Source organism: Dendropsophus ebraccatus, chromosome 4, assembly GCF_027789765.1.
Source record: "Dendropsophus ebraccatus isolate aDenEbr1 chromosome 4, aDenEbr1.pat, whole genome shotgun sequence".
Classification (NCBI taxonomy): domain Eukaryota; kingdom Metazoa; phylum Chordata; class Amphibia; order Anura; family Hylidae; genus Dendropsophus; species Dendropsophus ebraccatus.
The window spans coordinates 27772489-27786995 of NC_091457.1; the positions used below are offsets into that span (position 1 = coordinate 27772489).

Below are 14507 nucleotides of genomic sequence, written 5' to 3' on the forward strand. Positions count from 1 at the left end.
TGTTTTCCACATAGCCTTAGGGCTTTATCCAAGTTCAGCAGCCACCGCTAATCAAAGGCCGAACGTTCGGGTTCAGATGGACTCAAACCCGAACCCGGTTCGCTCATCTCTAATAGTCAACTTTTCTATTAGCTCGTACCAACCATTTGGAGCCGCTCCGTGCCTTAGATACACATTGATTTCAAAGGCCATTGCCCGTATGGTTAAAGTGCTACCAATGCCATAGATTCCTTGTAACCAAGTTTTGACATAGTGACCCACCATGTAGAATGGGGTTGCCCAAATGGAGGATGGAATAAAGATGGACAAGGGGTGGTTTTTGTGTGGCGTCATTCAACTTCTGCTTAGTTGGTGAACTTGGTTTAGGAAAAATCTTAAGAAACGACATCATGCTCCAACAGCCCTTGGCCATCGGAAATGTTTTGTACCAGCTGGAGAGCCAGTGCCTTATTTGTATGTACCCCCAGAATTGTGAAGTGCTGCGGAATATGTTGACACCTTTTCTATTAGCTGGTACCAACCATCTGGAGCTCCTCTGTGCCTTGGACCTCTGTTGACTTCAATGACCGTTCGACTTCCACTGATGCAATATTTGGGATAGGGTTGTCCAAGTAGGCATTGCCATATTGATGAACAATGAGTGTTTTTTGTTCTTTGATCATTCGACAGTGTGCAGATGGTGAACTTGGTCTAAAAGTCTATGAGAAAGAGACCCAAGTGGTTACGAAACTACAGCTGCCATCAAACCATGTTGAGGAACTTTGCCGTAATGATCCATTTAGTAGTAGATGCGCCAGATTAACCCCTTATATGCTCCCCTCTTATAATAGGAGACTTCTGTGGCGGAGTACCCTTGGCGCCCGTGTTTGTAAAACTCCTTGCATGGGGTATCCGTGTAATGGTTCTCAGTCATGGTAAAAAAGCGGAGGCTTAAGGAGATTTTTACTTCTCTTTAGAAAAGCCTCAGCCATAAATTCATCAAAGCGCATTATTATCAGAGCCGAAGATTGAGGAGCCCGGTCGTCCACAGAGGAACGCACCTGTATTCTCCATCTATCCGGTTATTAGTATTATGGAGGATTAGGTGGGAATCGGATGTGGAGGAAAACAGAGAACACAAAGATTGTTCTGATGCCAAGCACCTCCATCTAATCTCCAGTTCCCGTCTCGGGTTTAATCTCTCCGCCGGCTTGGGAAAGTTTCAAGCCCAAACTCCTCAGTGCATTGTGGGACGGAGAGGAATCCACGGTTCTCACACCTATTTAACGTTGGTTAAATGCAGAATTCTACCTACCTAAAATGCTCTCTAGGAATATGTTAGGAAAGAGAGAGGGAGCACTTTGATGCGGCTTTGTGCAACTTTTTTTTTTTTTTTATCCTTCTGCTGTAAACCCTTGTATCTTTGTCTTTGTCTATCTATGTCTTAGCAGTACACCTTGTATTTTTGTGTGTCCTATCATTGTTTTTTTTATTTTCAATAAAGCAACAGAACACAACAGTGTCCAGCCACACATGCTGGAAAAGTAATGTAACGGTAAGTATTCAGTACAGATGGCAAGTAGGAAGCAAAAACTCAGCTCCACAACTACATACATAATGGTACACTGAAAGGAGCAAAAACCAAAGCATATGAGGAGGGGCCGGCGGCCTGTCCAACACTCACATTTTAAATTATTTCCATTACAATAGTTTGCAAGCGCATAAGACAAACACGTAATGAAAACAAAGAAACATAGGAGACCAGGAGGCAGTGAGGAGAGGGAGAAGGGGAGAAAGGGGGGGTAAGGTGGTGGTGTGTGTGTCTGGGGGGGTGTAAGGTTTGGGGTGTAAGGTGGGTATATGCACACTGAGCAATTCTCGAGGAATGGAAGCAGAAAGTTTTCAGGCAGAATTCAAGCAGAATTTCAGCCCCCTATTGACTTCTATAGGATTCCTCTAGCAGATCTACAGCAGAAAATTCTGCTTGGAAATTATGCAGTGTGAACAGCAGAGCAGAAAACCCATTGAACACAATAGGACTTTGCTCTGTACATATTTTACGGGAGGAATTTTAAAGCTGAATTCCTCTTCAATTCCTCACCTAATTCCTTGCCTTTTCCTCAGTGTGTACATACCCCAAAGTAGTAACATGTCTCTTCTTTTGGCAGAATCTGCTAGAGGAATCCTATATGAGGATGCGTGCACTCTACGGAATTGCCGCGTATAACCCGCGGCGTATTCCGTCGCTCGTCTCCGCACGCGGCGGCGCGCATTTCCGTCCGTGCCATAGACACTATTCTATGCACGGGCGGATTCCGCGTTCCGCCAAAAGAATTGACATGTCAATTCTTTCGACGGAACGCGGAATCCGCCCGTGCACAGAACAGTTCCTATGGCATGGGCGGAAATGCGCGGAGATGAGCGACGGAATACGCTGCGGGTCATACGCGGCAATTCCGTAGTGTGCACGCACCCAAATTCACCTCCTATTCTGTTTGGAGCAGAATAGAAGAGGAATTTCAAGCAGAAATTCTCACCTTTTGCTCAGTGTGCACGAACCCTAATTCCTCGCCTTTTGCTCAGTGTGCATGAGCCCTAATTCCTCGCCTTTTGCTCAGTGTGCACGAGCCCTAATTCCTCGCCTTTTTCTCAGTGTGCATGAGCCCTAATTCCTCGCCTTTTTCTCAGTGTGCATGAGCCCTAATTCCTCGCCTTTTTCTCAGTGTGCATGAGCCCTAATTCCTCGCCTTTTGCTCAGTGTGCATGAGCCCTAATTCCTCGCTTTTTGCTTAGTGTGCATGAGCCCTTTGGCAGAATTTGAGCAGAATGCAAGAGGAATTGAAGCAGAATTGAAGCCCCATTGACTTCTATAGGATTCCTGTAGCAGAATCCACCTAAAGAATTGCCATATCAATTCTTCTGTCAGAATTTTCGGAGGGAAAATTTGGGCAGATTCCGCTAGAGGAATCCTATAGAAGTGCGCACGAATGAGAAGAAAGCAAATTTAAACTTATGGAAAGGACCAATGTTCACATTTTACAGGCGGAATTTCAAGTGGATTCCATGTGCCTTTTTGAAGTGGAATGCCCTATAAATTCCGTAGTGTGCACATATCCTAACAGAGGGACTACATTATGCAAGTGTCAGGAGAGCAGCGAGACAGTTTTCCGCCTAATAATCTGGATTAGTGGTGACAAGTCAGCACGTTCCATCCCTGTAACAAGTGACACTGCCGGGACTCCTGGGGAGTACAGGGTAGCGGGGTCACCCACGGCAGTATTGGCTTTTACTAGGCAGCAGTCTCTTTGGAGCCCCAGCACTTGCAGACATGATTGATCTTTTGCTAGTGTTTCCCTTTAATCCCTTTCCTCCCTCTGCCTGTATAGCCAGGAGCTGACAGCGTGGAATCTGACACATGTGCGGTGATCATTGCTCCAGATTCCAGCAGTAAAATCTCTGCCTGGGTCTCGAATATGGAAAGTTCTGCGCACCAGTGGGGGATGTCTTCACGTATCCTTCCCTGGAAACCTGGCAGCTTCTTAGGACAATGCCTTTTAATTTTTACCCTGTGTCTTGTTTTTTGTTTTTTTTTTCCCTTAAAGGGGTTATGTAGCACTACAAAAACATGGCCACTTCTCCCCCACTCTTGTCTCCAGATTGGGTGGGGTTTGAAACTGAGCTCCATTGAAGTAAATCCACACCTGAACTGGAGACAAGAGTGGGGCAAAAGTAGCTATGTATTTGTAGCGCTGGATAACCCCTTTAACTCCTGTCTCATCGGGACAGGAAGGGGTTAAACTGGGGACGTAACAATAGACAGCTCAGCTATTCGTAAGCGTGCCTTCAGTTACAATTGTTATGCATGCGGGGACAATGTTTAGGAGCAAAGCATGCTGGGTATTGTTTTTGTCTTTTTCCATACCACCTGGAAAGTGTTAAGAGTTAAGCTGGCCGTACACATAATAGCTATCCCCATTCAGCTAACAGCTGGCAGTCCTGGTCCCATATACATGCACACACAGCTTGGCTGACCATACATGTGTTTTCAGTGGAGCTGCAGGGAAGACATGGTGGACTCTCAACTTTGAAGGGGTTATCCAGCATAACAAAAACATGGCCACTTTTCCCCCCTCTCTTGTCTCCAGATTGGGCGAGGTTTCAAACTCAGTGCCGTTGAAGTAGATGGAGCTTAATTGCAAACCGCACCTGAACTGGAGAAAAGTGGCCATGTTTTTGTAGCGCTGGATAACCCCTTTAACCTGGTGGCAGAAGTTGGGGTACAGAAGGGTATGACATCTTAGATTTTAACAACCTGATCCTTTTGTTCTCAAGAAGATAAGTCACAGGCTTTCTCCCCTCCCCTCTTACACAATATGTGAATACTCAGCTAAGCGGAGCGTGCATATTTATTAGAGAGGTGGTTGTCTGTGTGCTGGTTTGCAGGAAACCCCTTTGTTCTTTAGAGCCATAAGCCCATCCTGGAGATGTCTGGCAGTGGTCTTCTCCCAGATCCCATTCAGAGCGCATCTATGCTCAGCCAAGCGTGTATGTGTGTTGGGGTCAGAAGCCATAGCTGTCAGCTGACTGCTATCTTATATGTATATGGCACATCTTAGGGTGGTATTACACGGAACGATTATCGTTCGAAAAATCGTTAAATTGTTCGGATTTGGATAATCATTTCGTGTAATAGCAGGCGACGATTAAACGACCAACGAGAAATCGTTGATCGTTTAATAGGATCCGGACCTATTTTTATCGTTTGATTGTTCGCACATCGTTCGAATATCGTTCGGTGGAATAAGAATTCACAGCTGAAACGTACGCAATAGCGACGACTAAACGACTGCTAGAACGATCATAAATAACGATCATCGTTTCGTGTACTTGGGCGAACGATTTCGGGTCGTTTGCCTTAGCGATCGTTAATCGTTAGTCGTCGGAAAATTGCTTGGTGTAATAGTACCCTTAGATTATAGCAAACATTATTGCCAAAAGATGTGCAAGCATAACTTATTCTATTATTTTGAAATGGGACCTAGAATTCCCCTTTAAATCTAAGCGGCGTGTTTTGTCACAAGATTTTTGCTGCCTTAGAGGTTCAAAGTCCAATACTGTGAACTACAAACCACATGTTTCCTGTTACTGCAGAGAAGAAACTCATACTTCTTCTCATAAAACCTTGTAGAAACTCTATACTCTTGTCTTGTTTCTTTGTTGTTTCATAACCTTAAAGTGCACCTCCGATTTATTAGCTTTCCATGAATCAATAGTACAAGTGAGAAGACATTGTACTATATCTTATACAGATAAGTGCCTCTTTCTTCACTACTTCTTCTTTTCCGCTTTCGCCTCCTGCATTGATCTCCCAGAGATCACTAATAGAATCCATACTTTCAGCTTCTCTAGATAACACTTACATGGCAGATTGTTTTCCATATGCCTCAAATGTCAGATATCTGACCTAGATTTGCAGTTTTACATGTTGTGGATTCTCATGCGCCCCCCCCCCCCCCCCATTAGTTTTGACTAGTTTGTACATATGGCTACTTGCAATCGGTGAGTGACATCTCGCTTATTTATTACCTTGAGACATATCGCTTATTTTTGAGATTTTGCTATTGAAATAATTAGGAGGCAGATTCCATACAGATTTTATGTGCCATAATGCACACTCCAGATGAGGCTACAGCTGCCTATAGACGTCTATGGAGAGGGGAGGGAGAAGCTGGAGGCTAACTACTTTAATGTCTACCTTGCAGACAAGTGATTAAAAGATCTTTGTCAATCACTGTGATCGCTGTCGCCTTGGATCTTCATTGATCACTGTGATCGCAGTTGACCTATGATCCTTGTCGATCAATGTAATCGCTGTCATCCTGTGATCTGTCAATCACGGAGATTGCTGTTGCCCTATGATCCTTGCCAATCACTGTGATCGCTGTTGCCCTGTGATCTTTCTCGATCACTGTCTTCCTGTGATCTTTGTCGATCACTGAGATTGCTGTCGCCCTGGATCTTCATTGATCACTGTGATCGCAGTTGACCTATGATCCTTGTCGATCACTGTGATCGCTGTCATCCTGTTATCTTTGTCGATCACTGAGATTGCTGTCGCCCTGTGATCCTTGTGATCACTGTGATCGCTGTTGCCCTATGATCCTTGCGATCACTGTGATCGCTGTCGCCCTGTGATATTTATTGTTCACTGAGATCGCTGTCATCCTGTGATCTTTGTCGATCACTGTGATCGCTGTTGTCCTATGATCCTTGACGATCACTGTGATCTCTGTCGCCCTGTGATATTTATTGTTCACCAAGATTGCTGTCATCCTGTGATCTTTGTCGATCACTGAGATCGCTATTGTCAGGTTGGGACCAGGGAAGACAATGGACAAGTGCAGCCCTAGAACTTGCACCCGCCCCAGCTGTCCCTACCTGATTGCCACAACAGCCCTAAAATGGCAGCGGACAACTTGGAGGCGTTCCCTAACCTGAGCAAGTGCAATACAAAAAACAAAGACAGACGTACGAACACAATAAGGGGAAGTAAACAGTCCAAGTCAGTAACAGCCGGTCAGCGAGGTACAGAAGCAAAGTCCAGAGAGTAGTCTTAAGTCCAAGCCAGAAATCCAATACCAGAGAATAAGTCAGAATAACACGCTAGTTCAAGATACTCTCACAATTGAGGCTCTTTCACAGGCAAGGAAGTTGAGATAAGTGAAAGTACTTATAGGACTAGAAGTCCCAACCCAGCCCAGACACTGACAGCTATTTGGGAGTCAGTTGTCAATCAACAATCAGTGAGTTCACTACACCTTGTGCTGATCTGTCAGGGAGTAACACACTGGCCACTGCTACAACAAGGAATAGCAGAGAGGTGCAAAACCTGAGAAGTCCAGCTGCTATAGACGCCGAGCTGAACGCACAGCCAGAGTCCTAACAGCTATCATCTTGTGATCTTTGTCGATCACTGTGATTTCTGCCGCCCTGTGATCTTTTGTTGATCGCAGTGATCATTGTCTCCTCATGATCCTTGCTGATCACTTGAGGACTACAGGGACAAGGCTCTCTCCTCTAATGGCTTATATCCAGCCGTGTAAGCAGCCCTTTAATCATATGAGCAGATTTTTCTTCACCTTCAGGGAGACCATTCAGTTTCTAATGAATAAGTAATCTGGTGACATTTATCTCTCTGTCTTCACTGTGGATACATTCACTTTAACATCACTTGCCGTGATGGGGAGGGGAGATGTCACAGCCACCAGCCTTCTACTGCTGCCGCAATTCTATCCCGCTCCTGCCTTAAATATAGAAGGATTCCCTCCATCCCTGGCTGCCCTTCTGGTGATTACCTAATGCTTCTATGTATATAGTGACTATGATGTCACCCTGCGCTGATGCTATCACTGTAATGGCCTCCACCCTACACACGATGACCTCTCCAGATTGAGCGTTCGGCTCCTATTGATTTTGGGGGAATGCTAGATTCTCCCACTGGAATTCTTAAGCAGGGAATCCCTTATATATCCCTAATACAATGGCTTCTGAATTCCAAGCCCTACTCTTTCCTCTCCCTAAACACGTGTGCGGCCTGAGCGTCATTTATTCATTCATTCTCTATGGGGCTTCCGAACATTGCCAAGCTGAGCGCACTGTTCTTGAGATGAGTGGGGACCCCAGTGGTTGGACCCCCTAAGATCAGGGTCTTATTTCCTAGAGTTGGGAATACCCTTTTAATCCTGTAAGCTGTGAGGTGCGGCCTCCTTAGGGATTGGACTTGTTCCTTTGCCACATCCCACATATGATCGATTGGATTGATTTGTGGGGAACTTTGGAGCCACCACCTTGATCTGTCATGTTCCCCATTGCAATGTCTGCAGTGTGGCCCCCAGGCCATTATCCTGCTGATAGAGTCCGTTGCCGTGAGGATTGGGGGGGTTTACAATTTTTAGGCAGGTGTTTACAGTAACTTTTGCACGGTGCCAGAACCTAAGGTCCCCAACAGGACATCACACTGCCTTCGCCAGCTTGTGTTCTTCCCATAGTGCACCCGGCCGTCCACATGATGTAAAACATGATTCATCCAACTAGTCCCCCTTATTTTATTGCTCCATGCTCCAGTTGTGATGCCCATGAATACTCTTGTTGGTGGACAGGGATCAGCATGGTCTGACCTGATTGTGGCTACATAAGCCCATTCGGTACTCATAACCCTGTCCCTGTTTGTCTTTAATTGGATCGCTTTTGCACGGTACTAACCAGTACAAACCAGGCACATCCCACAACACCAGTTGTTCTGCTTTCAACCGGTTGCCTATATATCACAACTTGACACTCGTTCAAATCCTTACACTTGGCTCATTTTTTATTCTTTTTGCAGCCTGATTTACCCACCGCTGACAGGCGCCATTGTCACCATGATATTCACATCATGTTTTAATGTTATGGCTGATCAGTTTAGCATTGGCCTACAGGTAAGATATCCTTACAGCTCCAGGGCGGACATCCTCTTTAAATCTGTACTGCCCACTTCAGAAAGCCTGTGAAGATGAACTTGACATGAGTGTATGCGGCAGCTGCATGCGAGGACAATGCTGTCCAGTATAGGGGAAAGTGAGGAGCAACTGTGAGTGATGAATAACTCTCTCCAGCGTCTCGCAGTCCGGCGCGAGCGAGTTTACTTGATGAATCAGTGTTCCCTCTGGTCACAGGGGAGAATAGTGAACCTGGGGGGTGTTTGCTTAGTTAATAGGCATGAAGTGAAACTAGTATTGTGCGGCCTGGGGCGAGAGCATTTCGGGCCTCTCCCTTGTCAAAGTGTCGCCTTTAAGAACTCCTTACAAAACCCCCTATATTCACGCTGCAAGACCCGGGGCAGAGACCCTCTCTTCACGGAATTGTTTTCTCTTTTTCTTTCTTTTTTTTTTTTTTTTTTAATTTCAATCCTTTTTTCATGTATGTAATAAAAAACAAACAATTCTAGAAAATTTTTGTCAAAATTGACTGTCTAGTGGATTAGCGCCCATAACCTTTATACTCGTGGGACTAGCGTTATATTTTAGGAGTTCTCTCATTTAAGATGCTAAACCTTTTTTCATAGTAATATTTTTCTTCTCCTCCCTCCTTTTTTGTTTTGTTGTACCCTGAGATCTCTGTGGCAGATTTTTTTAGAGGAGTTTTGTAATAGGACTCTCTCTTGTCTAGGCCATCTTACTGGGGACATTTCCACAATACAGAAATGACCGTTCACCAGTGGCGTAGCTACCATAGAGGCAGGGTAGGCAGCTGCTATGGGGCCTGTGCAGGAGGGGGCCAAGGGATGGACAGGGAAGATAAGACTCCTGTGTCCTACTGCTTAACCCCTTATGTGCTGTAGTGTGTAAGTAACCCAGTGTTCACTTACATGCTTCAACATGAAAAAGGGGTAAAATGTAGAGGACAAGGAGATCTCTGCTTTACTGCTCTGATATCCCCTGACCTCTGTTCTCTGGCTGCTGCAGTGAAGTAGGAAAATGTGCCAGAGGTCAGGGGGTTATCAGTGCATGAACAGTAAAGCGGAGATCTCCTTGTCTTCCTTTTTAACTATTTTTTTGTGTTGCAGCATGTAAGAGAACTTTGAGTCACTTACACTCTGCAGTACATAAGGGGTTAAACAGAAGGTTGTCTGCTCCTGCACCTATGTATTTAAAGGGGTAGTGCGGTGCTACACATTTATTCACTAAATAACACACATTACAAAGTTATACAACTTTGTAATGTGTGTTATTTAAGTGAATGGCCCCCTTCCCTGTGTTCCCTTCCACCTCCGGAAGTGTGATGCATTATACTCACCGAATTACTGTCGACCCCGGCCGCCATCTTGGGATAATGACATAATCTTCAGGAGGTCGGCCGGACCTCTCCAGCTGTCCCTCATGCCGTCCCCCCTCTAGCGCATCAGCTGCTCAGCCACGATTGGCTGAGCATAGTTATGCTCAGCCAATCACAGCTGAGAGGCTGATGACGCACTTGAGGGGGGCCAGCCTCCTGAAGATTACGTCATTGTCCCAAGATTGTGGCCGGGGTCGACAGTAATTCGGGGAGTATAATGCACCACACTTTCGGGGGTGGGGGGAACATGGGGAAGGGGGGCTTTCACTTAAATAACACACAGTACAAAGTTGTATAACTTTGTAATGTATGTTATTTAGTGAGTAAATGTGTAGCACCGCACTACCCCTTTAACCATAAGGGCTCCTAATGGGCCCTCACAGTTAAATACAGTGGATTAACAGAGCAAGCAGCCATTGGCTCTCTGCTCTGCCAGTCACTTTTGCAGCTGCAGGCAGGATTCTGCCTCTTTCCGTACGGGAGGGGCCCGTATGTTTTTTTGCTATGGGGCCCCATAAATCCTAGCTACGCCCCCGCTGGTCACTTCTATTTTTTTTCATATTACAAATTTTAAATCCATTAAAAAAAAAAAACTGAAGTGAACGAAGTAGCAGAAACCACATACTTTTCATGTGAAATCCACTTTGAGCTAACAGACCGCTCAGCCAATGACTGTCTGGGACCGCCGCAACCAGTGTTTGGCTAAGCAGCCTGTCGGCTCAGACAGGCTGCTTTGAAGCCACAGCGTGTGGTGCCAGGACACATGCGGAGTCCTTAAGAAGACAGGGAGCGTGGACAGGTGAAGTATTATTATTTGGGCAAGGGCTGCATGGACATCGCTAACTATCTCCATGCAGCCCTTGCTAAACAATTATCAGAGATCAGGTCATAAAGGAAAGACTGAGATTTTTCCCCTTTTCAAATCCATTCCTGGCTTTGGCTTCAAATCTTCTGTCTGTTATAATAATCATAATCTTTCTGTGTGAATGGACCCTAATAGACCCAGTAAATTAGCATGATCTAGCATATCAGCGTTCATTTACAATATTGATCGGGCCTTCATCGGTCCATGTAATAGGATTCTGAGAATACTCGCCCTAACCCTACTGCTATCTGTGTCCAGGGAGAAGGTGAGTATTTTAAACTATACAGGCTAGTTGCTGCTCAGCAACTAGATTTGGCTGAAACGAATCAGAATTTTTTTGGGAAAATTTTAATGAATCTGATTTGTTTCAGGAGGATTTGCTCATCGCAATATGTAAGTGGATGTTTGGTAGATGCGCTGCAAAGGGGTTAAAGGGGTTATACAGCGCTACAAAAACATGGCCACTTTCCCCCTACTGTTGTCTCCAGTTTGGGTGGGGTTTTGAAAGTCAGTTCCATTGAAGTAAATGGAGCTTAATTGCAAACCGCACCTGAACTGGAGACAACAGTAGGGGGGAAAGTGGCCATGTTTTTGTAGCGCTGGATAACCCCTTTAAGGTGTTAGTACCCCTTCTGTGCAGTCTATATACTGTCAGCTGCGTTATGGTTGCTAGAGGCAACAAGGATCCTTTTTCCTCTTCAGTTTTGAGGCCAAGAATGGCGTCGTCCCTTATGTAAATGAAACACGTCCACTTTTATGATTGAATTATAGAAATGATTTCATTACCTGAAAATAGAAAGTGACTCGAGAGATTTAGTTGTCGCCTTTGGGTAAATGTATAAATGAAAAGCCGAGTGTGATTCACCTCATCTGGGATATTAGGAGCGCAGCCCGGAGCTATATAAAGGTGCTTCAGTATCATGTGGGCGGATCCGCCTTCAGCATGGCACCTCAGTGATGGTGCTGGATCCTAGTGTTTCCTATGGGTGAAGAATAACTCCATGAATGGTAGAGAGAGGATTCCTGTGGTGTCTGCGGGGGGATTTCTAATGTTTTAAAATTAGGGGAGGCTCCTATTAACATGCATTTATTCCGGAATGTGCGAGGACGGTATAATATGGTGTAGGGGCACGCTCACATCTACCTTATCTTTACAGATTTCGGACATTCATTTATATTGATGAAATACACAGCATCATAGGTGTATTGGATAAAGTCGGTGTGAACGTATCCTTAAGGGTTCAAACACACACACCGTATATGCAGCAGATACGCAGCAGATCTGCAGCAGATTTGATGCTGTGTTCAGTTATTTAGATCTAATCTGCTGCGTATCGCAGCAGTAAATACGCTGCGTATACGGTGTGTGTGTTTGTACCCTTATACTGGGGAAATTCTGCGGCATTTCCACTATGTGTGAACACAGTCTTATTCTATAATATTACTATATTCAGGTTACGGTCTAACTCCTCTCGCGTATAATGACATACAGACCTTCCAGGTAATCAGCACATTCCTGGTCTCCACGCCTGTCTCCCGCTTTCTAGCATCGCCCCTTGGGGCACCTCTCAGGTACAAGCGTTCCTGCTGCTTCTTGTCCTGGAGGATGTGTGAGGAGAAGTATGTGGGGGGTGTCCTGTCCTCACATGTACACGGTACATTCCTCCATCTCTATTACTACAGGGGAGCAAACCAACCAGTCTATCTATCTATCTATCTATCTATCTATCTATCTATCTATCTATCATAATATAATATAATACATACATTTTTCAGATAAAATGGACTTCTTTAAAAAATAAAAAATACTACTTGATACTTTTATGTAATAGCCTCCCAATTTCTTCAAAATTGACTATTAGGTGGCGCCTGTGTGTTAAAAAAAAATAACAGTATCAGATAAATAATTATGAAAAATCCATCTACAGTAAGGAAATAAATCAAACACAAACCATACAGGTATGTAGAAAAGGAAATGTGCATTTAATTTCACAATTTTTGTCAATTTCCAAAAAATATAAATTTCACTATTTTACTGTACGGAGTAAGTTCTGCGCCCCCTTCTAAAGCTGGCTCCATCATATATAATGAATCAATCTTTTATGAAATGGACCTCTAGGTGGCGCTGTATTGTATTCTAAAAAACAATAAATATAAGTATAGTGATAATAATACAGAAAGAGTTAATAAAATAAAATGAAATTTTCAGTTTTCCACATTTTAAAAGATTTTTTTTGTTATTTTGAAAGCATAAGAACGGATGACAGTGGAAGCGACTGGCACGTAACAATGATCTTTCCTCTGTCCAGGTATATTTACTTTTCTCACGGCCACATTTAGCCGGTAGATGTCAGGTTCCGGCTTAGGTGGCTACACGGTTATTTGTGAGGCTTTATTTAGCGGTGGTTATTTCTGGTTCCCCTATCGTCTGGCCGGGCTGTAGACTGATAAAGCTGAGTATCTTCTATTCCTTGGACTTTGCAGGGAGGTGATGGCTGGGGGAGGTCGGCTGAGGGGGAAGGGTTTTGGGCAGGTATGGGAGGGGCTCCAAGTTCTTTTTTTTTTCTTCAACTTTTTTTTTTTTCTTTTTGCCTTTGAAGCAGGAAAAATCTGTCCCTCTTTTTCTCCTCAGCAAGGAGACATCTGGAAGAGGAAAAGTTCTCGGAGGTGCAGGGAATCTCTGGCATTGTGACATATTCCTCGGCTGCTCCTTAGAAGGTGAGTGCCCAGCGAGACAAGATTGTGGACTGGAAGCTGTTATGGTTGCATACGTCTCTGCATGAATGGAGACGGCTTGAATGGCTTAGTACTTCTTACAGCTGACAGTTTGCTACAGTATCATCCAGTCTAGGCAAACCCTTGTAAGCAGCTGTGCAGAGTTTCAGAGCTGGATCAAACACTGTTACAGTGGTCCTGTCACTTTAAAAAACTTTTCACACTTTAAAGTATTGATTGGACTGACCCCCACCGGTGGAGAAGAATATCGCCTCCTGCTACGGGAGACAGTGACCGTAGACATACAATATAAGGGAAGACATGGAGCCTAGCCAAGCATCTATCTTATCCAATACCCAGACCCTGACGTATTAAAATTTTTGACATGTCTATAGGACGTGTCAAACTTTTTTTTTTTTTTTAAAGTGACAGTGCCCATTTAGGGTTCACAACTGGTCACTTAGAGCAGTGGCTCTCCAGCTGTTGCTAAACTCTGTCTGCCATCATGTCGCTGTCATTGCATGATGGGGATTGAAGAGTTGCAATTGTTGGAGAGCCACAAGATGGGGTTCACTGGCCTAGACTCTACATTGTGGCAAAGTCAGCCGTGATAATTATATGAATAGGCGTTGAAGTGTTTAATCTGACACGTTTCCTTTGGTAATATTCACAGAGACTGGAGCTCATATTTGTGCCCAGGTTGTCATTGAGCGGTGATTATCTTAGCTCGGTTTCCGTGGGGAAGCTTCTAGAAATGGGTAGCATGCTTATTTCTGTGGCTCAGCCAAGAATCTACACGTGAGCCTGGTTGTGGAAACCAATTTATATGCCTGTGTATTGTCATAGTATTTGACGTGAATTACATCACTGGGATCCGTGTCGAACCCGACATGTAAGAGCAGAACGTAAAGTGGGTGATATCCCTTAAAGCTACCGTTACCTACTCTAAGGATATCCTCCCGGGGGTCAAATCTACCAAGTCTTACAGTAGTATGAGAATTGGTGATATAGTTAAGGAAATCTGGGTGGAAGCTGTAATGGCATTTATGTTGGTAATAAATAGGCATTGTTGCAG

General features: G+C 44.5%; 1 protein-coding gene across 1 annotated transcript in view; it reads left to right on the forward strand.

Moving 5' to 3' along the window:
* Positions 1 to 14507, forward strand: part of LARGE2 (LARGE xylosyl- and glucuronyltransferase 2) — a 45283-nt gene that overhangs the window by 8830 nt on the left and 21946 nt on the right. The window contains exon 2 of the mRNA XM_069965339.1: positions 13350 to 13435. The gene's annotated coding sequence lies outside the window, so the exon portion shown is untranslated. The remainder of the gene's footprint in view (positions 1 to 13349; positions 13436 to 14507) is intronic.